The sequence below is a fragment of the Elephas maximus genome, chromosome 1, assembly GCF_024166365.1.
Source record: "Elephas maximus indicus isolate mEleMax1 chromosome 1, mEleMax1 primary haplotype, whole genome shotgun sequence".
NCBI classification, from domain to species: domain Eukaryota; kingdom Metazoa; phylum Chordata; class Mammalia; order Proboscidea; family Elephantidae; genus Elephas; species Elephas maximus.
The window spans coordinates 46,459,543-46,487,149 of record NC_064819.1 but is presented as its reverse complement, the minus strand read 5'-3'; the positions used below and the strand labels follow the sequence as shown (position 1 = coordinate 46,487,149).

Genomic DNA, 27,607 nt, shown 5'->3' with positions numbered 1-27,607 from the left:
GGCTACTGTGGACTAAGCTCTCTAGAAGTGTGGCCAAAAGGGAAAGTTGAGAATCAGGTGGAAACAATATTTTTTTAAAAACGAGAAACCTGAGAAAAAGGAGCTAAAGGGAACTATAGGAGAAGCTGAGAAACAGGAGGGCCACGTTAAGGACTGTGTCCCCCCAAAATATGGGTTGTAAATCTTAACCCCTGTAGTGGCTGCAATCCCATTTGGGAATGGATTTTCTTTATTATGGTAATGAGACAGTGCTAGTGTAGGGTGTGTCAAATGAATCTCTTTCGAGATATAAAGGAGATTAAACAAGCAAGTGAGACAGGGAAGAGAGGTGGCATGTCACATGAAGATCACCCAGGAGCCAAGGGATAGAAGCTGAAGAGGTAAGGATCTTCCACCAGAGCCCTCAGAGAAAGGAAGGCCTTCCCCTGGGGCCAGCGTCCTGATCTTGGACTTCTAGCCTCCTAAACTGTGAGAAAATAAATTTCTGCTTGTTAAAGCCATCCATTTGTGGTATTTCTGTTATAGCAGCAGTAGATAACTAAGACAGGCTGGCTAACCATGAGGTAGCAGGGGTTCATACCACAGCACATGGGTCCTTGGTAGGAAGCAGGGTAGGGAATGGATGCAGGAAAAGCAAGTGGAAGGTTTTTGACTCTAAAATTGGTTTTCTTTTTGTGTGTGCACATGTTCTGTAAAATACAAAATGAATCGCTTTTGGAGAAGAGGACAGAGCCATGAATTGGACTTTGGAAAGAACTGGGTCTGAATGCTGGTTCAGACTAGGGTGTGTGATCTTGGGACAAGCTACTTAACATCTTTCCACCTAGGTTTCTGCATCAGTAAAATGGGCATTACGTAACAGTACTGGCTGTGATGACTAGCAGGAGACAGGTGCAATGCACCCAGCACATAGCAGGTACTCAATAAATAGCAGCTATTGTTAGGACTGTGAGGGCACTGGGTGGTTCAGTGGGAGAGTTCTCGCCTACCATGCAGGAGACCCGGGTTCAATTCTTGGCCAATGTGTCTCATGTGCAGCTACCATGCACCTGTCAGAGGAGGCTTGCATGTTGTTATGATGCTGAATAGGTTTCAGTGGTACTTCCAGGCTAAGATGACTGGAAAAAAGGCTGGGCAACCTACTTCCAGAAAGCAGTCAATGAAAACTGTATGGATCACAACTGTCCAGTCTGCAATCAACTATGAAGATGGTGTCTAAGACTGGACAGCATTTCATTCCATAGTGTATGGAGTTGCCATGTGCTGGGGACTGACTCGACAGCAGCTAACAACAGCATCATTATTAGGATTAGAGATGACTGTCACGGTTTCTACGTGGAGGTTATGGTGACCTCAAGGCCCAAGTCTTTGAGGAATGACAACAGATGTACAAGAAGTGGATCAACTGAGTAATAACAAGGAAAGAGGTGGGAGTCAGAAGAAAAGAGGTCCCTAAACAGATGCGTGTTCATGAATCTGGAGGAGCAACTGAAAGAGGACAAGACTCCCTTTCAGACCTCCCAGGTCCCTGGCACTCTCCGCTTCAGAGGGCTATGTGGAAATCAAGAGGCCTCAGATCCAGTATAGATAAGAAGGTAAAGGAATCCCGCTTACGTATCTAGAATAGTCAAATGCGTAGGGTCAAAGGTTATTACTGGTTATTAGGAGCTGGGGAAAAGGAGTGTGGGGATTTATTGCTTAAGGGGTACTGGAAAACTTTTCAAAGTAGTCAGTGGTTATGTTTGCAAACACAGTGAATACAATTCGTATTACTGAATTATATACTTAAAAATGGCTAAAATGACAAATATTTTGTTATATATATATTTTACCAAAATGAAATAAAAAGAAGTAGGTTAGGGAAGACTGAGGATACACTGGAATTTGATGAGGACACAACTATGAATATAGCAGCTATGACAGTAAAGTCAGGAGGCAGATTATAAGTGAGAGGAAGCCAGTGCACCTAAAAAGAACTTAAAGGGCTCAAAGCCTTCATTAGAGGCTGTAGCTCGGAATGACAATGAGGAACTGCTCAGAATCTAGAGACTGAAGAAAATGGTACACCAAAGCTATTTCCATTCTCAGAACCAAGAGGCCAAAGCACCAAAGCACTGGGAAGGTTCCATGGGTCTGTGCTTACTGTGGTGACACTGTGTGATCTCGGGGTGAATATCTGGGTGAGGGGTCCTAGTTATTACCTATAAAGCTGTTTCATGGATGTTATCATACAAATCAACATCATTCACTCATACTTCAAAAGATGTTCTGGAATCCTGGGAAGATGGTGGTGTGAGCAAGTCTAAATTCCCTCCACTCCCCACACAAAGACCAAAGAAAGCAACCAGACCTCTGTAGCCAGCCCTGTGAGAACTGTGAAATGATTAACAAAGGACTGCAACAATGAGCCACAAAGTGATTCAAAATGAGGACAACCTCACATGGCAGGAAAAGTGCTTCTTGCACTGTCCTTGCCCCTCTACCTCCTGGCCACAGCTGCAACCACATCCTCTGCCAATGCATGGCTCTCCTGCACACTGGAAAAAACCCTGGTCTCCGGCTCCAAAATAAATAGGACATATTTTGCTAACAGATTGTTCAGGGTGTATACTCTGACCAGTCTAGAGGTGGCCTGAAAGACTGAAACTTTCATCCAGCCAGAACTGGTGCCCTCATAGAATGGGTGAGGGACAGCAACCAAGGACTGAGGACTATACCTGCCTGAGGAAGGTTTAATCAGTGTGTGCTTTCTGATCAGTTTGGGAGCCACTGAAGGACTGGAATAGTGGTCCGTCAGAAAGTGGAGTCCTCAAAGACTGAGGGTAGAGTGGGGTGGGTGTGTTTAAACAAAGACTAAAGGCTGCGCCTCCCTGAGGGCAGATTGGTTAGTGTGTGTTTTCTGCTCTGTGGAGAAACCACTGAAAAACTGAAACCTGGGTGTGGCCTAAAGCAGAGATGTCATAGGGAGGAGCGCGAATGGCAAGCAAAGTCTGAAGGTCTAACAGTTTCTTTCGGAAATCAGCACTGCTCAAAGCACTGTATATTTGGGAGAAATTGAGAAAGGTGACACCTTGTAAAACTTTAATGTCCCAGACTCAACAAAAAAACACAATTCATACATAGAAACTGGAATGATGGCCCATTCAAGTGAAAATGACACAGAGAGAGAAATTATATTTATGAAGCCTGAAAAATTAACAGGTTGAATATAATACAATGGCAGTAAACAAGCTCAAAGAACTACAGGAAAGCAGAAAAATGACACATTAACAAAACGAGGTTATAAAGAGATAGACACTACAAACAGAAAACACTGGCACTGAAAGACTCAATTGGGAAAAGAAAAACAAAAAACAAAAACACCTCATTGGAAGGATTTAACAAAACATTTGAGCTGGCAGAAGAAAGAATCAGTGAACCAGAGGATTAGGTAACTGAAATCATGGCAGCAGAGGAGCAATAAGAGAGATGGCTCAGGACTGCTGAACACAGCCTAATGGGAACTTGGGACACCTCAAGTGAATTAATATATGCATCATGGGAATGCCAGGAGAAGAGAGAAAGGGACAGAAAAAATATTTGAAGAAATAACAATAGAACACTTTCCAAATGTAATGTGAGGATATGAAAATCCAGGAAATTCCAAGTAGGATATACTCAAAGAAATCCATATTGTGGCACTTTATTATAATCAAACTCTCAAAACCTAAAGATAAAGAGAGAATCCTGAAAGCAACAAGACAGAAGCAAGTAGTTACATACGAAGCATTCCCAATAAGTTTAAATACATATTTCACCTCAGAAATCGTGGGGACAAAAGGCAATGGAATATCTAAACTGCTGACTAGAAAAATGGTGATAAGAATACTACATCTAGCAAACCTATCCTTCAAGATTGAGGGCAAAATTAAGACATTCCCAGATAAACAAAAGCTGAGAGTTCATAACCACTAGGACTACACTACAAGGAATGCTAAAATGAGTCCTTCAGGTGGGAAAGAAACGACACTAGACAGCAACTTGAAGTTCTACATAGAAAAAAAGAGATCCATTTGAGGTGGATGCATGGGCAAGTACAAGGGCAAGCCTTAAGGTAGTTTTGGTTGGTAATCCTAGCTGTTATGTCTTTCATGCTTTATAATGACAAATGCATAACAAGTATAAATTTATATTAAAGGCAGCATGTACAAAGAACATAATATGGGAAGGAAGAAGAACAGATAGGTATAGAGTTTCTGTATGGTACTAAAATTAAACTGGTAGATCAATTTAAACCACATTGTTGTAAATGTAATCCTCATGGTAACAACAAAGAAAATACCTAAATAGTACACACAAAGGGAAAGAGGAAAAGAATCAAAATGGTTCATTACAAAAAATCAAGAAAACACAAAAGTTGGCAGTATTGGAAATGAGGGACAAAGAAGGTATATGATACATAAAAAACAAAATGGCAGAATTCCTTCCTTATTGGTAATCACTGTGAATGTAAATGCACCAAATATGCCAGTCAAAAGGCAGAGTGGCACGATGGATTAAAAATGAAATAAGACCCAACTATATGCTGTCTACCAGAAACACATCTTAGGCCCAAGGACACAAATAGGTTCAAACTGAAAGGATGAAAAAAAAATTCCATGTAAACAGTAACAAAAAAAGAGCAGGGGTGGCAATTTTAATCCTGGATAAAATAGACTAAGTCAAAACCTATTACAAGAAATAAGCATATTATATAATGATAAAAGGACCAATTCATCAAGACAATAACAATTATAAATATATATGTACTTAACATCACCAAACATCGGAGTACCAAAATACATAAAGCAACCACTGACAAAACTGAGGAGGAAAAAGACAACTCTACAGTAACAGTTGGTGGCTTTAATACAGCACTTTCGGTAATGGACAGATCATCTAGAAAGAAGATCAATAAAGCAACAGAGGATCTGAATGACATAATAACAGACAAATACAGAACACTCCACCCACCAACTGCATGATATACATTCTTTTTCAGTTCACATAGAACATCCTCTAGGATAGACTATGTGTTAGATCACAAAGCAAGTCTCAATAAATTTAAAAAGACTGAAATCATACAAAGTATAATCTTCTACTACAATGGAGTAAAATTAGAAATTAGTGACAGAAGAAAAACTAAAAAAAAAAACCAGAAATGTGTGGAAATTAAACAAACATTATTAAACTACTGAGTCAAAGAAGGAAATCAGAAAATACTTAGAGGTGAACGAAAAAGAAAATACCAAACCTTATGGGACACACTGAAGGCAGTGTTTACGGGGGAAATTTATAGCAGTAAATGCTTATATTAAAAAAGCCAAAAAAGTTAAAATCAATAATTTAACATTACAATTTGAGGAACTAGAAAAAGAAGAGCTTAAGGCAAGTCCAAAGCTACCAAAGAGGAAGAAATAACAAAGAAAACGATAAATAAAATATGGAGAAACAACAGAGAGAACCAGTGAAACCAGAGGCTTGGTTTTTTGAAAAGATCAATAAAACTGACATACCTCTAGCAAGGCTGAAAAAGAGAAACAGAAAGAAGATGCACATATGTAAAAGCAGAAATGAACAGGGGAACATTACAACTGTCCCTACAGAAATAAAAAGGATCATGAGAGACTACCATGAACAACTGTATGACAACAAATCAGATAACCTAGATGAAATGGACAAATTACTAAACACAAAAACTTCCTACACTGATTCAAGAAACAGAAGATCTCAACAAACCCACAAATCAAGGGACTGAATAATCAAAAACCTCCCAACAAAGAAAATTCCTGAACCACACAGCTTCACTGGGGAATTCTACCAAACATTTATAGAAGTGATTCCAATCATTCTTAAACTTTCCCAAAAAACAGAAGAGGGGGGAACACTTCCTAACTCATTTTATGAGGCCAGTATTACTATGATAGCAAAGCTAGACAAAGACACCACAAGAAAACCAATGTCACTTATGAATAAACCGCCAAAATCCATTGCTGTCAAGTTCATTTCAATTCAGAGACCCTATAGGGTAGAGTGGAACTGCCTCATAGGGTTTCCAAGGCTGTAAAACTTTATGGAACTAGATCGCCACATCTTTCTCCACAGAGCGGCTGGTGGGTTCTAACTGACTTTTCAGTTGGCAGCCAAGTGCTTTAACCACTGCGCCACCAGGGTTCCTTCACTTATGAATGGAGAGGCAAAAATCCTCAACAAAATACTAGCACACTGAATCCAAAAGCATAACAAAAGGATTACACATCATGATCAAGTGGGATTTATCCCAGGAAGGCAAGGGTGGTATAACATCAGAAAACCAATGTTATAAACCAAACAAATAAAATGAAGGAGAACAGCCCCATGATTAATAAAACCCAACACTCTTTCAGGATAAAACCACTCACTAAGTTAGGAATAGAAGTGAAATTTCTCATTCTGATGAAGGGCATTTATGAAAAACCCACACATAACATCACAATCAATGGAGAAAGAGCTTTCCCCTGCAGATCAGGAACAAGACAAGGATGCCTATTCTCAGCACTGCTACTCAACATTGTACTGGAAGTACTAGCCAGAGCAATTAGGCAAGAAAAAGAAATAAAATGTATGCAAATCAGGAAAGAAGAAGTAAAGCTATACTTTTTCGCAGATAAGATCTTGTATGCACAAGAAAGCTACTGGAGCTAAGAAATAAATTTAGCAAAGTGGCAGGATACAAGGCTAACAAATAAAAATCAGTTGGGTTTCTACACACCAGCAACGAGCAAGCGGAAAAGGAAATTAATGAAACAATTGCACTTACAATAGCATCTCAAAGAATAAATTTAACCAAGGAAGCAAAAGACATGCATGCTGAAAACTTCAATCATTATTGAAATAAATTAAAGGACATTCCGTGTTCATGGACTGGAAGACAGTATTAAGATGTCACTGTTACCAAAAGCAATTTATAGATTCAATGCAATCCCCATCAAAATTCCAACAGCCTTCTTTGCAGAAATGGAAAAGCCAATCTTCAAATTTATATGGAACTACAACAGGCCTCGAATAGCCAAAGAAATCTTGGAAAAGAACAAAGTAGGAGGACTCACACTTTCCAATCTGAAAACACACTATAAAGCTACAGGGGATGACAGAAATAGAAGTGATAAAAATTCCTCCAACAAGTCATTCATCCACACACAAATGTTCATCAAGCATTTTTTTTTATGTGTAAACAACTGGAGCAGACAATGTAGAAGAGTCTAGTGGAGATGATTAAAATGTTTGCCACTGTGCTTTTCCCTCTACCATCTAAAGTTTTCTTTATCAAGCTCGTCCATCAATTCTCGATCTTCTCCAACAGATTTTATTTGTTCAGAAATTCCTCTGAGGAATTTGCTCTCATCATCCAATCCAGGTGCCCAATCCACTTTAGGTAAGATTTCTCCTCCTAAAGCAACAATATTGTAGAATTTGATCCCTTCATACCTTACTTCAGAGGCTCCTAATAAACTGTCTTGTTTAAAGAGCCTTTTCTTCATCTGTAATTGTGAATGACTTGTAAAAGGTGACACATCAAATTAGGAGAGGACAAATGCAGTGCCTAGCCTCAGGAGATACAAAAAGAAGAGCACCCACCTTAGATTCAAAAATAGAAAGTGAATAGTTGAATAAGGAATTCAAATCTCATGGTAAGCAGGTCACAGCTATATGGGAAGACGATGATTACGTACAATAGGAGTGAACGGCCCAAAAGTTGAAATATATTAACTGAAATTCTTATTTTTCAGATTATTAATATTTAACTATTATACTGTTAATTTAGGAAAGTAGCAGTGTATTTTAAATATACTCTAATTTTAACTGTGTCAAGACCATTACCATCTATTGTTCAGGCCTGCCCAAAACTGATTTCCATTTCTATTGTTAATAGCCCTGGATTTCCCTGGGAGGACCATGTCACCCCCTCTTCTGGGCTAAGAGAAGTAAGATGAAGTTTATCTCACCCCTTGTAACTTTCAGGAAAGAGAACACTATTTTCTGTCTGGTTTGCTCAGATTGGTATGCGTGCCCAGAGTTGCTGATGGTACCTTGCTTCCATATCGGAAGGGTTTGCCGGAATGAATGAAACAGCAGAGAGGTGGGGGTGAGGGGATGAGGCTTGCTAACTTTTCAAGCTATGGATCTAGCTGTTCTTGGTTACAATGTGTGCTATTTTTTTGTTTGTCAAATGGGGTTCAGTTTCATTCACCTGAGACAGAATAAAGGTCCTCACTAATACCTGTTGTTAGTTGCTGTCAAGTCGATTCCGACTCATGGGGACCCATGTGTACAGAGTAGAACCGCTCCATTGGATTTTCAGGGCTGTGACCTTTTGGAAGTAGATTACCAGACCTGTCTTATGAGCCACCTCTGCAAGGGTTCAAACCACCAACCTTTTGGCTAGTAGTCAAGCACTAAACTGTCTGTGCCACCCAGGAACTCCTTTGACATAGTTCCTATCAATATTGTCAATTATGTTTATGAAAAGTCACTTGTCACTCGAGTGATGTGGTAGAAAGTCCGCAATACGTTCTATGTCTACCCTGTCCTACCAACTCTGCTGAGTGACTTTTACCAAATCAGTTTGTCTTTTAGGACCAGTCTCCACGTTGACAAAACAAGGATGAAGAGAGTGTTATAGGACTTTAGGGCAGACCAAAGACAACAGGACAGCACACCTAGATACTGGATTGCACACACATAGTTGCTTTCATCCTTAAGACACAAGATGTCATTGGAGGAACAGAGCAAGTACTCTGCTGCAGCAGACAGCAATACAAATGGGGACACAGAACACAAGCTGTATGTATTTGTAACACGTGTTCAGCTCTCGCTAGTTGGCAGCACCAAGATTAAACACAGAAGAGAAAAAAGGAATTTGACATGAAAATGTGATGTTGCCCCCTGCCCTGGAACCACTAAGTTATAAAGTTCAAGAGGAACAGGAATCAGAAATATTCTTTTTGACATTGGACCCAAGGAATCAACTTCCTTTTAAACTGTACATAATAAAACTTTGAATTAATGAAATACACTTTGGTATATCCAAAACTCTGCAGGAACCATAAAATTATTGCAAATTAATTTGAGGTTTTCACATTAAACTGCTGTAAATCTCTTAAGGCAGAAGCTAGGCTGCCCTATTCATTTTAACCCCGCCACGGAAGTATCGATCTACTGGTTGGGTGCCAGGAGGAATAAGTCAATTTTCCTCTTTGAAAAGTAAGAGTGAGTGCCCCCTTTAGAAGTGCACATAGTGAAGTCAATATACAGAAGATGAGTATGGTCCTTGGGCAAGGATGGCATGCACATTCGTCAAGTCTCTCGCATTTTGAAAAAGGTGAACAGCCTGAAAGAAAAAAAAGGCAAGGCAGACGTGATCCTGATATAGAAACCAGACAAAAAAACCACAAGAAAACTACAAGCCAATATCTCTTATGAATACAGATGCAAAAATCCTAACAAAATACTAGTGAACAGAATCCAAAAGCATATCAAGAGTCATACCCCATGACTTAACTGTCATATACGAGAACACTTCACTGTGCTCACGTGGAACCTGTATACAGACCAAGAGGCAGTTGTTCAAAGAGAATATGGGAATACTGCGTGGTTTAAAATCAGGAAAGGTGTGCATCAGGGTTGTATCATTTCACCATACTTATTCAATCGTACGCTGAGCAAATAATCTGAGAGGCTGGACTATATGAAGAAGAACATGGCATCGAGATTGGAGGAAGACTCATTAGCAACCTGCAATATGCAGATGATACAACCTTGCTTGCTGAAAGTCGAGAGGACTTGAAGCACTTAATGATGAAGATCAGAGACTACAGCCTTCAGTATGGATTACACCTCAACATAAAACAAAAATTCTCACAAATGGACCAATGAGCAACATCATGATAAATGGAGAAAAGACTGAGGTTGTCAAGGATTTCGTTTTACTTGGATCCACAGTCAATGCAGCAGTCAAGAAATCAAATGACATATTACATCAGGTAAATCTGTTGCAAGAAACCTCTTTCAAGTGTTCAAAAGCAAAGATGTCACTTTGAGGACTAAGGTGCACCTGACCCAATTCATGATATTTTCAATTGTTTCATATGCATGTGAAACCTGGGCAATGAATAAGGAAGACTGAAGAAGAACCGATGGCTCTGAATTATAGTGTTGGCAAAAAATATTGAACATTCCATAGACTGCCAGAAGAACGAACAAGCCTGTCTTGGAGGAAGTACAGCCAGAGTGCTCCTTGGAAGCGAGGATGGTGGGACTTGGTCTCACGTACTGTGGACATGTTAACAAGAGGGATCACTCCCTGGTGAAGGACATCATGCTTGGTAAGGTAGAGGGTCGCTGAAAAAGAGGAAGACCCTTGAAGAGATGGATTGACACAGTGGCTGCAACATGAGCTTAAATACATCAATGATTGTGCACATGACACAGGACCATGGAGCGTTTCGTTCTTTTGTACTTGGGGTTGCTACGAACTGCAACCAACTCGACAGCACCCGACAACAAGTACACACTGTGACCAAGTGGGATTTATTCCAGGAATGCAGGGATGGTTCAACATTTGAAAATCAATCAACATAATACACCACATCAACAGAACAAAAGAAAAGAACCACATGACCGTCTCTATGGATGCAGAAAAGGTATCTGATAAAATCTACCACCCTTTCCTGATGAAAAACCCTAAAGAAGATTGGAACAGAAGGGAAATAAATTGCTCAATATGATTCAAGGCATATATGAAAAGCCAATAGCCATCATAATACTTAATGGAGAAAGACTTGTTCCCCCTGAAATCGGATATAAGACAAGGGTGCCCACTCTCATCACGTCTATTCAATACATTTTAGAAGTCCTAACCAGGGGGGAGAAAGACAAGAAAAAGAAATAAAAGGTATTCAGATTGGAAAAGAAGGAGTAAAATTATCTCTATTCATGGACATGATCCCACATATAGAAAATTCCAAAGATCTACAAGAAAACTTCTAGAGCTAACAGAGAAATTTAGCAAAGCTGCAAGGTAAAAAAAAGGTAAACAAACAAAAATTAGTTGGTTTCTATACACCAGCAATGTGAAATTGAAAGGAAAATTAAAGACATAATTCCATTTACAATATCATTTAAAAGAACAAAATAACCAGGAATAAATCTAACCAGGGACAAAAAATAATAATCAAAATTATAAAATGCTTCTGAAAGAGATTAAAGAAGACTTAAATAAATGGAAAGATGTTCCATGTTCATGGACTGGAAGACTTAGCACTGTTAAGATGTCAACAGTACCTGATGTGATCTAAAGAGTCAACACAATTCTGAGAAAAATTTCAAGAGCCTTCTTTACAGAAATAGAAAAACTAATCCTCGACTTTATCTGGAATGGAGTGGCCCCCAATAGCCAAAGGAAGATTCAAAGAGGACAAAGTAGGAGGATTCACACTTCTTGGTTTTAAAACATACCATACAGCTACAGTAATCAAAACAGCCTGGTACTGATGTAACAACAGACATACAGACCAATGGAATAGAATTGAAGAGTCCTGAAATAAACCCACACATTTATGGTCAACTGATTTTTGACAAGGGTGCTAAGTCCATGTGATGAGAAAAGAAAAGTTTCTTTGATAAATTATACTCGGAAAACTAGATTTCTACATGTAGAAAAATAAAATAGGATCCATGCCTCACACCATACAAAAAAACAAATTCAAATGGATTAAGGACCGAAATGTGCAAACTAAAACCATAAAATTCCTAGAAGAAAATGCAAACGCAATGCTGTTGGGTCTAGCTTTTAACAATGGATTATCTAATATAATAATAAAAGCATAAACAGCAAAAAACAGGATAAATGGGACCTCATAAAAATTAAAAACTCTTGTTCACTAACAGACTTTACCAAAAAAGTGAAAACACAAGCTACCAACTTGAAGAATATCTTCAGAAACCACGTATCCAGTAAGAGTCTAATAGCCAAGATATACAGAAAACTTCAACAATCTAAAAACAAAAAGACAACTCAATCATAAATGGGCAAAGGACTTCAATAGACAATTCACTGAAGAGGACATTTAAATGGCTACCAAACACATTAGCCATCAGAGAGATGCAAATCAAAACCACAATCAGATACCATTTCACTCCCACTAGGATGGCTAAGATAAAAACAACAGAAAATAACAAATGTTGGCTAGGACGTGGGGAAACTGGAGCCCTTAACCACCACAGGTGGAAATGCAAAATGGTACAGCTCTCGTGGAAAACAGTGCGGTATATCCTCAAAAAAACTAAAAATAGAACTACCATGTGACTCAGCAATTCCACTCCTAGGTATATACCCAAAAGACTTGAAAGCAGAGATGCAGAGACTTGTACAACAGTGTTTACTGCAGCGCTATTCACAAAAGCTAAAGATGGAAACAACCTAAACGCTCACCAACAGATGGATGGATAAACAAAACCTGGTAGATACCTACAGTAGAATACTACTCAGCCAGTAGGAGAAATGGTCTTGAATGGCAATAGTGTGATAAGTATATTTACAACAACGACAAAAAAAAAAAAGCTGAGGCTGCTTATGTACAACCCAAAACCTCATGGGACATTCCAGTTAATTGGCCTAATAATGTGTTTAGCGTGTCAGGTAGTGCCTGGGATCTTAAAAGCTCGCAAGTGGTCATCCAAGGTACTAAAACTGGTCTCTGTTCGCCTGGAGCAACAGAGGAAGGAGAGTCAGGAATAGGAGGAGGACGTGGAGTGTGTGGCTAATTGCCTTCATTAACAACTGCCTCTTTCGCCATGAGACCAGAAGAACTGAATGGTGCCTGTCTACTATCACTGAACATTTTGATCCAAAGATTCTATAGAAGAACCCTGATAAACAGGGAAAATGCAGGGTAGAACTTCAAAGTCTCATGGTATCTAGACTTCCCGGAAACTGGATGAATCCCTGAAACGACGACCCTGAGACAATCTTTAAAGCTTAAACCAAAAATATCCACCGAAGTCTTAAAACCAAAATAACAGTCTAGCTTAACTATTAAAAAATATCTGTCTTGACCATTATGCTCTTTTAAGATCTATCTATATGTGATAAAATCCACAGCAGTACTTGAAAGATTAGATAGGAGCCTTAGGGGGCAGTGAGTTTACGTGAATGGGGAAGAAGCAACTCAGAAAAGGAGGATGAGAATGGATGCACAATTCAAAGAACGTAATTAACGTCACTGAATTATACATGAAGAAACCACTGAATTGTTGCATGTTTTGCTGTGTATATTCTCCAAAACAAACAAAAAAGGCAAGGAACTTAATAACAACAACAAAAAAGGAGTCCATTAAAATTAAAACACTGAGATTTTCTGGGGGGGGGAGTGAGTCAAGATGGCGTAGTAGTCAGATGCTTCCGGTGATCTCTCTTACAACAAAGACCCAAAAAAACATGTGAAACGATTACATATATACGACAAGCCAGGAGCCCTGAATACCAAATGCAAATTTAGAAAACAGACTGAGTGGCCGGGGGAGGGAGAGAGGGTTCAGAAGCAGTGAGGAGTTGCCGGACCTGAATTGCCAGGAACCCCCAGGTACCATTCCCTGGAGTGAACTGTGGTGTGGCTGGCGGTAGTGTTTCGGACGGGGTTACCTCAGGGAGAGACAAGCTGCACAGCCTACTCACACCTCCAGAGCCAGAAAAGAATGGCGCTCTCAGTAAAAGCTAAGTGCTTGCGTTAATTTTACCACGCCCCCAGCCTCCAAGCCAGTTTCAGTGCCTGTCGACTTCCCTGGGCCTGAGACAGGTCCTGCTGCAGCCCTGAGCCATTCTCCCGGCCTTGGAGAAGGAATAAATTAACAATTAGGGGAAAACATAATCTGCCAGCTCCACTAAGCTGCGGTGCTCAGGACAGAAACAGCTCCTGTCCAGGCAGGAACCATCCGTGGACTTTGAATACCTCTCACCCCTGCGTTGACCTGTGTGGACCCATTTCAGGAGAACAGGCCCTTGCTGGCAGACTACAACTTCTTCAGATGTGTGGTGGTGAAGTGGGTGTGCGATGTTTGACACTGCTTTGCCTATTAAACAGAGTCCTCACCTACCCACATCAGGGGCCTGAAGACTGGTGGCTCCACCCATGTCACCTAGCCACCTGAGACAGGGCTCCAAGGGTAAGTGGTACCTCCCAGTCCTTACATCCAAAAGCACTGGGTGCCCTTGGTCCGGCAAAAGAACCCACCCGTGCATTCTCAGGAACAGAGATGCACCTTCCTCACAGACACTCAGAGGACGTTTGTCAGCCCCGTCTTCTTTACAGCGCAACCCCCCTGCTGCAACCAGATACCTGAACCTAAACAATCACCCTTGCCCTGCTAAGACTGTAGGACAGAGCCTATACCAGACACTTGATGATCAACTACCTGGACACCTGAACTGAATCCATATAAGAAAAGTGAATGGACTCCCAGGCTCATGTACCTGGTAACAGATCTAGCCATCGGTGACAGGATGTTAGAGCTTCAAAAACAAAAATAATCAAGCTAGCTCACTCAAGAAGCCTATTTGGACATATGCAAACAAAACAAATCAAAAAGCTAGGATGCAGAAGCAAACATAAAATGAACTAGGTACAATAACTTACAGATGGCTCGGAGAAAACATTCAATATCAAATCACAAAAAAAGCAGGCCATGATCACTTCAACAAGCTCTATGAACAAAGACTCAAGGAATCCTCTGGATGAAAATGTATTCCTGAAATTACCAGATGCAGAATACAACAGATTAAAGTACAGAACTGTTCAAGACATCAGGAATGAGATCAGGCAAAACACAGAACAAGCCCAGCAACACACAGATAAAGCAGACGAAGAAATTAAAAAGGTTATTCAAAAACATAATGAAAATTTTAATAGGCTGCAAGAATCCACAGAAAGACAGCAACCAGAAATTCAGAAGATTAACAATAAAATTACAGAATTAGACAACTCAATAAAGTCAGAAGAGGAGAGCTGGGGAAGTGGAAGGCAGAATGACTGAGACTGAAGATAAAACACTTGGCACCAACATATTCAAAGAAAAAGCAGATAATAGAATTAAAAAAAAAAAAAAAACCCTAAGAATCATGTGGGACTTTATCAAGAGAAACAATCTACGAGTGACTGAAGTAAAAGAACAGGGAGGGATAAAAGAAAATACAGAGAGGATTGTTGAAGATTTATGGGCAGAAAACTCCCCTGATACTGTGAAAGATAAGAAGATATCTATCCAAGATGCCCATTGAACTCCACATAAGGTATATCTCAAAAGAAAGTTACCAAGACGTATTATAATCAAACTCGCCAAAGATAAAGACAGAATTTTAAGACCAGCTAGGGATAAACGAAAAGTCACCTACAAGGGAGATTCAGTAAGAATAAGCTCAGACTACTCGGCAGAAACCATGCAGGCAACAAGGCAATGGGGTGACATATATAAAGTATTGAAAGAAAGAGATTCCCAGCCAAGAATTATATATCCAGCACAACTGTCTCTCAAATATGAAGGTGAAATTAGGACACTTCCAGATAAACAAAAGTTTAGGGAATTCGTAAAAACCAAACCAAAACTACAAGACACACTAAAGGGAGTTATCCAGTTAGAAAGGCAGTATTATCAGATACCAACCCAAAACTAGAACACTGGACAGAGCAATCAGATGTCAAAACAGATAGGGAAATCACAACAATAAATCAAGGTTAAAAAAAGGCTTAAAACAGAAACAGCGATGTCATTATGTAAAAGTGACAACATTAAAATAATAAAGAGGGACTAAGAAATGTAGTCAGATCTTCCACACGGAGAAGTCAAGGTGATACAAAGGAATAAAAGTTAGGTTTAAATTGAGGAAAATAGGGGGAAATATTAAGGTAACCACAAAGGAGACAACAATCCTACTTATCAAAATAAAAGACAAGAAAAAAATAAAGACTCAGCAGAAACAAAATCAAAAATAACGAATAAGAGGAAAACACAATACATAAACTACTCAGCACAAAAAATTAAGTGGGAAAAAGAAACCTGTTAAGAACACACACAAAAAAACACATCAAAATCACAGCACTAAACACATACCTATCCATAATCATGTTGAATGTAAACAGACAAAATGTACCAATAAAGAGACAGAGAGTGGCAGAATGGGTTAAAAAACATGATCCACCTCTATGCTGCCTACAAGAGACACACCTTAGACTTAGAGACACAAACTAAAACTCAAAGAATGGGAAAAAAAAATATATCAAGCAAACAACAATCAAAAAAGAGCAGGAGTGGCAATATTAATTTTGGACAAATTAGACTTTAAAGTTAAATCCACCACAAAGTATAAGGAAAGACACTATATAATGATTAAAGGGGCAATAAGGAGGATATAACCATATTAAATATTTATGCGCCCAATGACAGGGCTGCAAGATACATAAAACAAACTCTATCAGCACTGAAAAGTGAGATAGACAGTTCCACAATAACAGTAGCAGATTTCAACACGCCACTTTCGGAGAACGACAGACCATCCAGAAAGAAATTCAATAAAGACACGGAAGATCTAAATGCCACAATCAACCAACTTGACCTCATAGACATATACAGAACGATCCACCCAACAGCAGCCAAGTATACTTTCTTTTCTAGTGCACATGGAACATTCTCTAGAACAGGGCACATACTAGGTCATAAAGCAAGCCTTAACAGAATCCAAAACACTGAAATATTACAAAGCATCTTCTCTGACCATAAGGCCATAAAAGTAGAAATCAATAAACAGAAATAGCAGGGAAAATAAATCAAAAACTTGGAAACTGAACAATACCCTGATCAAAAAAAACTGGATTATAGAAGACATTAACGATGGAATAAAGAAATTCATAGAATCCAATGAGAATGAAAACACTTCTATCAGTACCACTGAGATATAGTTAAAGCAGTGCTCAGAGGTCAATTTATATCAATAAATGGACACATCCAAAAAGAAGGGCCAAAATCAAAGAATTATTCCTAGAACTTGAGCAAATAGAGATCAACAAAAGAAACCTTCAAGTGCTAGAAGAAAACAATTAAAGTTAAAGCAGAATTAAATAGAGAACAGAGAAAAAACTGAACAAGTTAACAAGACAAAAAGCTGGTTCTTTGAAAAAATTAACAAAACTGATAAACCAATGGCCACACTGACAGAAGAAAACAGCACAGGATGTAAATAACCTGAATAAGAAATGAGATGGACGATATCACAACAGACCCAAATAAAATTAAAAGAATCGTAACAGATTACTACGAAGAATTGTATTCTTTAATGAATTTGAAAAGCTAGAAGAAATGGATTAATTCCTAGAAACACACTACCTACCTAAACTGACACAAACAGAGGTAGAACTAAATAAACCCATAACAATAGTAGAGACTGAAAAGGTAATTAAAAACCTCCCAACAAAAAAAAGTCCTGGCCCAGATGGCTTCGCTGTAGAGTTCTACCAAACTTTGAGAGAAGAGTTAACACCACTACTACTAAAGGTATTTCAGAGCATAGAAAAGGACAGAATACTCCCAAACTCATTCTATGAAGCCACCATATCCCTGATACCAAAACCAGGTAAAGACACCACAAAAAAAGGAAAATTAAAGACCTATATCCCTCATCAACTTAGATGAAAAAATCCTCGACAAAATTCAAGCAAATAGAATTCAACAACATATCAAAAAAATAATTCACCATGACCAAGTGGGACTCATGCCAGGTATGCAGGAATGGTTCAACATTAGACAAACAATCAATGTAACCCACCATATAAATAAAATAAAAGACAAGAACCACATGATCTTATCAACTGATGCAAAAAAGGCATTTGATAAAGTCCAACACCCATTCAGGATAAAAACTCTCAACAAAATAGGAAAAGATGGAAAATTCCTCAACATAATAAAGGGCATTTATAGAAACCCAAGAGCTAACATCATCCTAAATGGAGAGAGTCTGAAAGCTTTCCCCTTGAGATCAGGAACCAGACAAGGATGCCCTTTATCACCGCTCTTATTCAACATTGTGCTGGAGGTCCTAGCCAGAGCACTTAGGCTAGATAAAGAAATAAAGGGCATCCAGACTGGTGAGGAAGAAGTAAAAGTATCTCTGTTTGCAGATGACATGATCTTATACACAGAAAACCCTAAAGAATCCTCAAGAAAACTACTGAAACTAATAGAAGAGTTCAGCAGAGCATCAGGATAGAAGATAAACATACAAAAATCAGTTGGATTCCTCTACACCAACAAAAACAGCATCGAAGAGGAAATCACCAAATCAATACCATTCACAATAGCCCTCAAGAAGATAAAATATTTAGGAATAAATCTTACCAGAAACATAAAAGACTTATACAAAGAAAACTATGAGACACTACTGCAAGAAACCAAAAGAGACCTACATAAGTGGAAAAGCATACCTTGCTCATGGAAGACTCAACATTCAAAAATGTCTATTTTACCAAAAGCAATCTATAGATAAAATGCAATACAAAACAAGACCCATACCTCACACCATGCACGAACTAACTCAAAATGGATCAAAGACCTAAATATAAAATCTAAATCGATAAAGATTATGGAAGAAAAAACAGGGACAACGTTTGGAGCCCTAATACATGGCATAAACACAAGAGAAACTAGATAACTGAGAGCTCCTAAAAATCAAACACCTATGCTCATCCAAAGACTTCACCGAAAGAGTAAAAACATTACCTACAGACTGGGAAAAAGTTTTCAGCTGTGACATTTTCGATCAGCATCTGATCTCTAAAATCTACACGATACTGCAAAAACTCAACTGCAAAAAGACAAATAGCCCAATTTAAAAATGGGCAAAAGATATGAATAGACACTTCACTAAAGAAGACATTCAAGTAGCTAAGAGATACATGAAGAAATGCTCAGGATCATTAGCCATTAGAGAAATGCAAAGCAAAACTACAATAAGATTCCATCTCACTCCAAAAAAGCTGGCACTAATCCAAAAAACACAAAATAATAAATGTTAGAGAGGCTGCGGAGAGACCGGAACACTTATACTGCTGGTAGGGATGTAAAGTGGTACAACCAGTTTGGAAACTGATTTGGCACTTCCTTAAAAAGCTAGAAATAGAACTACCATACGATGAAACAATCCCACTTCTCAGAATATATCCTAGAGAAATAAGAGCCTTTACATGAACAGATATACGCACATCCATGTTCATTGCAGCACTGTTTACAATAGCAAAAAGTTGGAAGCAACCAAGGTGTCCATCAACAGATGAATGGATAAATAAATTATGGTATATTCACACAATGGAATACCACGCATCGATAAACAACAATGATGAATCCGTGAAACATTTCATAACATGGAGGAATCTGGAAGGCATTATGCTGAGTGGAATTAGTCAATTGCAAAAGGACAAATATTGTATGAGACCACTATTATAAGAAATCAAGAAACAGTTTAAACAGAGATGAAAATATTCTTTGATGGTTATGAGGGGGAGGGGAAGTAGAGGGGTATTCGCCCATTAGATAGTAGACAAGAACTATTTCAGGTGAAGGGAAAGATAACACACAATACAAGAGAGGCCAGCACACTGGACTAATCCAGAAGCAATTAAGTGTCCTGAATAAAACCTAACACTTCGAAGGCCAGCGTAGCAGGGACAGGGGTTTGGGGGCCATGGTTTCAGGGGACATCTAGGTTAAGTGGCATAATAAAATCTATTAGAAAACATTCTTGCATCCCACTTTGGAGAGTGGCGTCTGGGATCTTAAATGCTAGCAAGCGGCCATCTAAGATGCATCGATTGGTCTCAACCCACCTCAATCAAAGGACAATGAAGAACACCAAAGATACAAGGTAATTATGAGCCCAAGAGGTAGAAAGGGCCACATAAATCAGAGATTACATCAGCCTAAGACCAGAAGAACTAGATGGTGCCTGGCTATAACTGATGACTGCCCTGACAGGGAACACCACAGAGAACCCCTGAGGGAGCAGGAGAGCAGTGGGATGCAGACCTCAAATTCTCATAAAGACCAGACTTAATGGAGTGACTGAGTCTAGAAGGACCCTGGAGATCATGGTCCCCAGACCTTCTGTTAGCCCAAGACAGGAACCATTCCCAAAGCCAACTCTTCAGACAGGGATTGGACTGGAGTATAAGATAGAAAATGATAGTGGTGAGGAGTGAGCTTCTTGGATCAAGTAAACACATGAGACTATCTGGGCAGCTTCTGTCTGGTGGGGAGATGAGAGAAGGCAGAGGGAGACAGAAGCTGGCTGAATGGACATGGATATATAGCGTGGAGAGAAGGAATGTGCTATCTCATTGGGGGAGAGCAACGAGTAGTATATAGCAAGGTGTATACGAGGTTTTGTAGGGGAGACTGACTTGATTTGTAAACTTTCACTTAAAGTATAAAAAAAAAAAAAATTTTCCCCAGAGTATATACAGAGAGGTTTCCCCTTGAGGTGCCCTGAATTTGGTCTTCTGGCCTCCTAAGCTGTGAGAAAACAAATGTCTCTCTGTTAAAGCCAAAACAAAAACAAACAAAAAAAACCCTGAGATACCAGGTTTAACCTTCCCATCTGGCAGATATTTCAGAGTTGATTAAAATATTGGTTAAGCAAAGGTAAATAAGCAATATCAGGTCCTGGATTTTTCAGAATACAATTTAGCAAGGTCTTAGCATGCTTTGTTGTCAACAGGTATGTTGGAGGTTCAAACCCATCCAGAGACATTTAGGAGGAAAGGCTTGGCAATCTACTGCCAAAACATCAGCCACTGAAAACTCTAAGGAGTGCAGTTCTACTCTGAGACACATGGGGTCACCATGAGTTGGAATCAACTTGACGGCAAATGGCTTTTTATAAATCAAAATCTTCAATCAATTAAAGCCACTGCACTTCACTATTCTTTACAATACAAAAGGTCTCCAACTAACTTTCAAAAGGCTCTGTAAAAAGAAACGTACAAGCATACATAAGTGTGTGTGTAAATGCATACACAACATGAATGGTGGAAGAGGCAAACATAAACAACTGTTAAATCTGGATAACAAGTATACAGGTGTCACTTGTACTAGCCTTGTAACTTTTCTGTAAGCTTGAAATTGTATCAAAAGAAAACTAAGTAAAAATCAAGTTTAAAACTTGAAAATAAACAGGGTCGAGATTTATAAATCTTAAAATAGAAAGTTCTCCAAGACATGATGTTACTTGGAAACCAAATGTCAGAACAACTTGTGGAGTATGATTCCATATTAAAGAATGCAAAGAGTGAAAAAAAGATCTGAAGTCACACACATCAAACTACTGATGCTCCCTCTGGGGAAGGAAATGGTGTTCAAAGGAGTGGAGATAAAGGTGAACATTCTTACTTTGTGGGTGGCACAAACAATTTAAGCACTCTCAAGTACTAGCTGAAGGTTGGTGGTTCCAATTTACCCAGAGGTGCCTTGGAAGACAGGCCTGGCTGTGTGCTCCTGAAAGGTCACAGACTTAAAAAGCCAATGGAGCAGTTCTCCTCTGCACACATAGGGTCACCATGTGATGGAACTGACACAATGGCAACTTATAACATTTCTAAATTAACTGTGTAAAAATTCTAAGTATTTATGTGTTACATGTGTTTACAAAAGAAAGTGTATTAACGTTTTTCCAGCTGTAACACTATCTTATAAACAGAAGAATCAGTGGATTTGAATTGTGGTACTGGTGATGAGTATCCAATCTATCAGGGACTGTGAGAAGAATGAACAAATCAGGCTTAGAAGAAATAAAACTGGAATATTTCTTAAAAGCGAAGATGGGGAAATTTTATCTTGCTTACTTTGGACATGTCGTCAGGAAAGAACCATCCTTAGAAAAGTACATCACGTTTGATAATGTTGAGAACTCGCACAAACGAGGGAAACCCTCAATGAGCTGGACTGACACAATAGCCACTACAACGGGCTCAAACATATCAGGTTAAGGAACATTTCATTCCAATATTACGTAAGGTTACCCACCACGAGTCAGAGCCACTTGATGGCAACTAACAGCAGCAATGTGGGCAGAGCCAAGGATGCTACTCGGGACGTGGCCAGCCCCAGATGTTCAGAATACTGACTATCATGTTTATGTGATATACCCACCCAGTGCCCTCGAGTCGAATACGACAAATAATCATAAAAGTTTTTAGAAGAATGAAGTAGAGCTATCTGGATATATACGAACACAAATCCACACATTAGGAAGAAAACCCAGCCGCTGGAGGAGAGCAGTCCTTTGCATTGGTGTGCACGGCAGAACCACCTGCAGGGCTTGTTAAACAGACTGTTGGAACTGAACCCAACTCTAATTCACTAGGCCTGGGGTGGGGTCTGAGAATTTGCACTTCTGACAGGTTCCCTGATGCTGCTGGCCTGGACACCACACTTTGAGAATCACTGGTACAGGAAAAAATACAGGAGAAAGTTGAAATGAAAACAGAAAATTAACCAGTTGCCTCACATCCTGAGCCAGCCTTTAGGCTGGAAGCCTGGCTCTGAAGATGGCTCACTGGGTAAATACTGCTCAGAGCCCTAATCTTCCTTGAAGATATCACAAAACACTGGAGGTGGGGTCCCCAGTGGAAGTTCTCCTGGAGAAGCCCCGGAGCCCTGTACAGAGCCCACCCACTCTGACTCCTCACGCTGAGATGTATGCTTGTCAGCAGCTGGCCAGGCTCCACTCCCTAAAAGTCTTAGGCCAACTGAATTTATTATCATACTTAATTCACTTTCACAGAAAGTATGAAATACGGTTTCAAACGGAGAGCTGACGCTTCAATGAAAACTCACTCGAATGCTCTGGAAAACGGCTCTAAAGTTGAAAGTAACTGTCAAACCAGGTGTAAGTGAGAAAATGGGATAAATGAAAAAATCTAGGACTATATGCAAACAGCTATGGAAGTTCTTGCTCCACTTTAAAGAAATCCAAATTGGAAATAGTGTAGGATGCCTTAGGGTGTGCTTTGTATAGAACAGAACTCCGGTCAATGGACCTCAAGGAAGGCATCAAGCTTAGATCTTTAAATAAGGAGCAAATCAAAGTACCCCTTCTTAAAGGGCCTTGGCTCTACATCAATAACTGGCAAGTAACTGTACATGCAGAAGTTTTAAGATAAAATGTTCATGATGTGTATGTCTTTAATGATTCCCTGGTGTAAAACCAACTCTTCAGATGAACAGACCTACCCCTGCTGGGCAAGAGATCTTCTTTCCATGACTACGTGCCTAGAACTCTATACTCAAATTCTCTGGTGCACCAGGGCCTGAGAACCATCCATCTCACTGCAAGGAGGGAGGAAAGGAAAGCACCTGCAGACTTCTGGGCCATCACGTTATTCTGTCTCAAGGACACCTACTGAAGTCTCAGAAACTGATGGGTGGAGGCAGTACACTTCTGCCTCAAAGGCTTATTTCCACTCTGGTTCAATTTTAGCCTCTGTAATCTTTAGATGGAATTTGGGTGGTACAAACGGTAGCTTGGCTGCTAACTGAAGGGTTGGAGGTTTGAGTCCACACAGAGGCTCTTCAGAAGAAAGGCTTGGCAATCTATTTCCAGAAACTCAGCTATCAAAAACCCCACGGAGCATCGTTCTACTCTGACACACTAAGGTCACCACGCGTTGGAGCTGACTTGACAGCAACTGGTAGTCTTATATGTGTAAACAGATTTGTTCCTTGGACTAATAAGGAAGATAACATATGTGAAAGCATCTAGCCCAGGGCCTATTACACAGGAGATGCTAAATAAATGTCTGCTGGTTGTGAATCTATTTCTTGGATCAAACCCTCATACATACTTTTAATTGACAGCTATAACTTGGCTTCAAAGTTCCTTTATTCAGGTTAACATTTTTCCGCTGTGGCCTTAAAAGAGGGGCCCTGGTGGCACAGCAGTTAAGCGCTCAGCTGCTAACACAAAGGTTGGCAGTTTGAACCACTAGCCGCTCCGTGGGAGAAAGGCGTGGCAGCCTGCTTCCATAAATACTACAGTCTTGGAAACCCTATGAGGTAGTTCTACTCTGTCCTATAGGGTCGCTATGAGTTGGAATGAACTCAGTCGTAATCAGTTTGAGTTTGGTTTTTGGATTTTTGGCCTTAACAGCGTTTGGCCAATGGTCTCATGACTTCTTAACCTTTCTGGGGTTAGTTTTTAATTTTAGCACCATTTAATAAATGGCCCTAGGAGCCTGTTTCTAGAAGAGACTTGTAGATCTGGCATTTAAGCTTCCCTGGTAATCACACAGAGAAAGGAGATACATCATCTGTTTCACATCCTTACTGTCAAGAGGAAATTGCACTGCAGTTCCTCAGAGGCCCTGTTTTCCTGAGCCATTTCTCCCAGGAGCTTCCTCTGAGAGTAATGGCTACTGGAAGAAGGCAGGTAGTGGTGTGTCGTGGTAATTCCTCAGTCATTTTCCTCACAAACCTCCTCATTAGTGACAGACTGCAATTGAGGACTGCCTGTGTGGCTTTTCCTTCAACACCCAGCAGCCATGCCTACATGACAGCGCTGATAAGGTCATATTTGTGGAACGCTGATTCATTATACAGCTGAATTCATTAAAAAAACAAAATAATGATAATCCAGTTTTTTAAGGTAGTTGCTTCTTTTGTAGGAAAAGTCATTGGGCAACTAAACGAACAAGAAAACATCATCAACGTATTGAAAAAGGGCAGTGTAAAGAAGGTAAGCTGCACTACCCAATTTATGTTTCTCACATTCTGACTAAAGCAATAGATTCACCCTCTAAGCCATTTGTTTCATACTTAAAATACTTAAACTTTAAACACACATATGGTTATTCTGTAAAAGTAATCCTATGTGTGTTAGAATGCTCCAGAAACATTCACTCTTTCCGTTAACAGATACTCAAATATCTGCTGTTTCTGATGGCAAAACTATTCATCATCCACACATGATTAATGTCCTGAACAGGAGATGGTTCACTTCCTGGTGACTCCACAAGTATCTGATTCAATTAGTTTCAGAAAAACAAATGAGTTTTCTTATGCAGCTCTAAAATTAATCTGGAAAATAAAAACAAACAACGGCTTTAAAATTTATAAATGTGAGCCAACAATCTAACAGACCTTCAGTACTTCACCTCTTCATTCAGGAAAGATACACCCGAGGGTAGGTAAGTGGTTTTTCTGGAATGCTTGTGTTTCTGGTCCCCATTCTCTGCCATCTCCTCAGCTGGTCTTCCCTCCCTCCAGTCTAGTGTAAGCCTGCAGCCCTGTCTTCAGTGGGGACAGTCACTGCACCCACAAACGTCTCCAGGCACCTCCTGTGTGGTAGGCACTGCTCTGCACACAGGAGATTGAGCCTGGCAAAGCAAACTCCCTTCTTGGAGCTCCCATTCTAGTGGAAGGAACAAACAGAAGTGTCAAATTCACCTGAGATACGGAAGGACAGGAAGTTTTCTAAGGTACCACTTGCTTTTGCCACGTGTTTCTTTCAAGGACACTCAGATGGGGAGGCTCCAGGGGGAGGAAGTACTGTTCTCTTCCTTGTTAATTTGCAAGCCTGATTTAGATCATGGCCACAGGGGATGGTACTCACCACTGTCCTAAAAACCACTCCTGAGTGGCTTCTATGTTTCCTCCCATCTAAGTAGAAAGTATGTATGCTTCATGGCTGGATATGACCAACCACTGGGCCAGAGACAAGCACAAAGGGTGCGAGACCATGGGTCTTCTGGAGAGAAGACTTCACGAGGGCCTTGGAAGCACAGCATACCCCACCCCATCTGCATAATTATTCCACACAGCAGGGGACAACCATTTCAGGTTCTATGCTTAAGTGTCCTGCTGGCTCTCATCAAAGCCCCCTGACATACATTTAAATATTTTTGATATCGGAAAAAAACTCATAGTGACCCTGTAGGACAGAATACCCAGGGGGTTTCCAAGTACGGCTATAGGAAGAGTAATAAAAAAAAGGAAGTCACCAACTCTCTAAATAGAAGCCATTGCCCTCGTTATATATAAAATATAAAGCAGTGAAGGCCTTTGTGGAAAGTGTGTTTCAAAATGTGGACTTTGCTGGTCAGGGAAGTTTTGAAAATCAAATTTTGAGTTTTCCCCTCATAAAAATATATGTGCACACAACTTCTGTGGACAATGAGGGCAGACTATGTATCTCCTGAAGGCTTCCATGTTCCCCACGTTATGGGGAAAAAAAAACACTGCCCCAGGACTGAGTTCCTAGAGCAAGGGGTGGGGAAGCTTTTTCTGTGAAGAGCCAGACAGTAGTTATTTCAGGTTTTGCAGACTACATGGTCAACTCTGCCCTTGAAGCAGGAAAGCAGCCACAGACCGTAAGTGCATGAATGAGAGTGGCTGTGTTCCTTTATAACTTTATTTATGAATGCTGAAATTAGAATTTCTTATTTTTTCGTGTGTCATGAAATAAGATTCTTCTTGATTCTTTTCCAAACATTAAAAAAAATGTAGAAACCACTGTTAGTGTGCAGTTCATACAAAAACGGGTGGTGTGCTGGGTCTGGCCCACAGGCAGCAGTTTGCCAACACCTGTCCCAGAGGGTCAAGACTTGGCTGAGTCTACGTTTGCAGCACCAGGGCCCGGCACTGCAACTGGTCCTAAGTAATCAATAAAGATTAGGCGTTTATTAGTCTTTGGAGGCAGCAAGCAATGATGGAAAGAGTACTGATGGGGAACATGTTTTCCCTCTCTGCCTCTGGTCCTCTCTAGGAACATTACAATCTGGACCTGAGTTCCCTTGTCTGCAAGGTAAAGAGTGCTATCAGATGACTTACAAAGTCCCTTCCATCTGGACTTCCAAGATCCTTCATCTACAACTAGCTAAGAAAAAAACTATACATGAGAAGAGAAAGGGTCGATAATAGTGGAAGTCAGATCTGTAAATGAGTTCACACGCCCAGGCGAAGGCAAAACTCTTAGACTAGCGAAGAGAAGCAGCATTTGGGAAAGCACATATCTGAAAGGTAAAGACGGTCACTTACTGCCCAGATTTTATTCATATCCTTCTTCCTTGCAGCGCTAGAGCTTAAGCCAATTTAATACTTGTTGAATGTACCACAGCAAGATGGTTAAAGCAGTCTCTCAAATGAACAATCCGCCTTAGAGCAAAAGATTTCCTCAAACAAATCAAAACGATTTTATTTTGTTTTATATTATTCTACTCCTGGGTTGAGGGTGACACACAGGTAAAAAGGCAATTACGATACCGCATCGCCGAGGGCAAGGGGAGCAGAGCAAGAGACATGGGCGGAAGAGTCCCTGGACCAGGAGGAGCAATCAGTCAGGAAGAGAGAATGTGCTCCTGACAGAGCAGACGGTGGGTGTGCTGACGTGCATGGGTGGAGCTGAACAAGTGGGCAAGGGGGATCATGAAGACCCAGGAGCGCACCCGCTAACTAAGGAAGTAGTAGAGAGACAGACTGACAACTGGGCAAACCCTGCACATCCCCACGACTCCACCAA

At 40.0% G+C, this 27,607-nt stretch overlaps 1 protein-coding gene across 2 annotated transcripts in view; it reads right to left on the bottom strand.

The window, feature by feature from the left end:
• Positions 1-27,607, bottom strand: part of CDYL (chromodomain Y like) — a 248,882-nt gene that overhangs the window by 86,893 nt on the left and 134,382 nt on the right. The gene's annotated exons all lie outside the window — the stretch shown is intronic.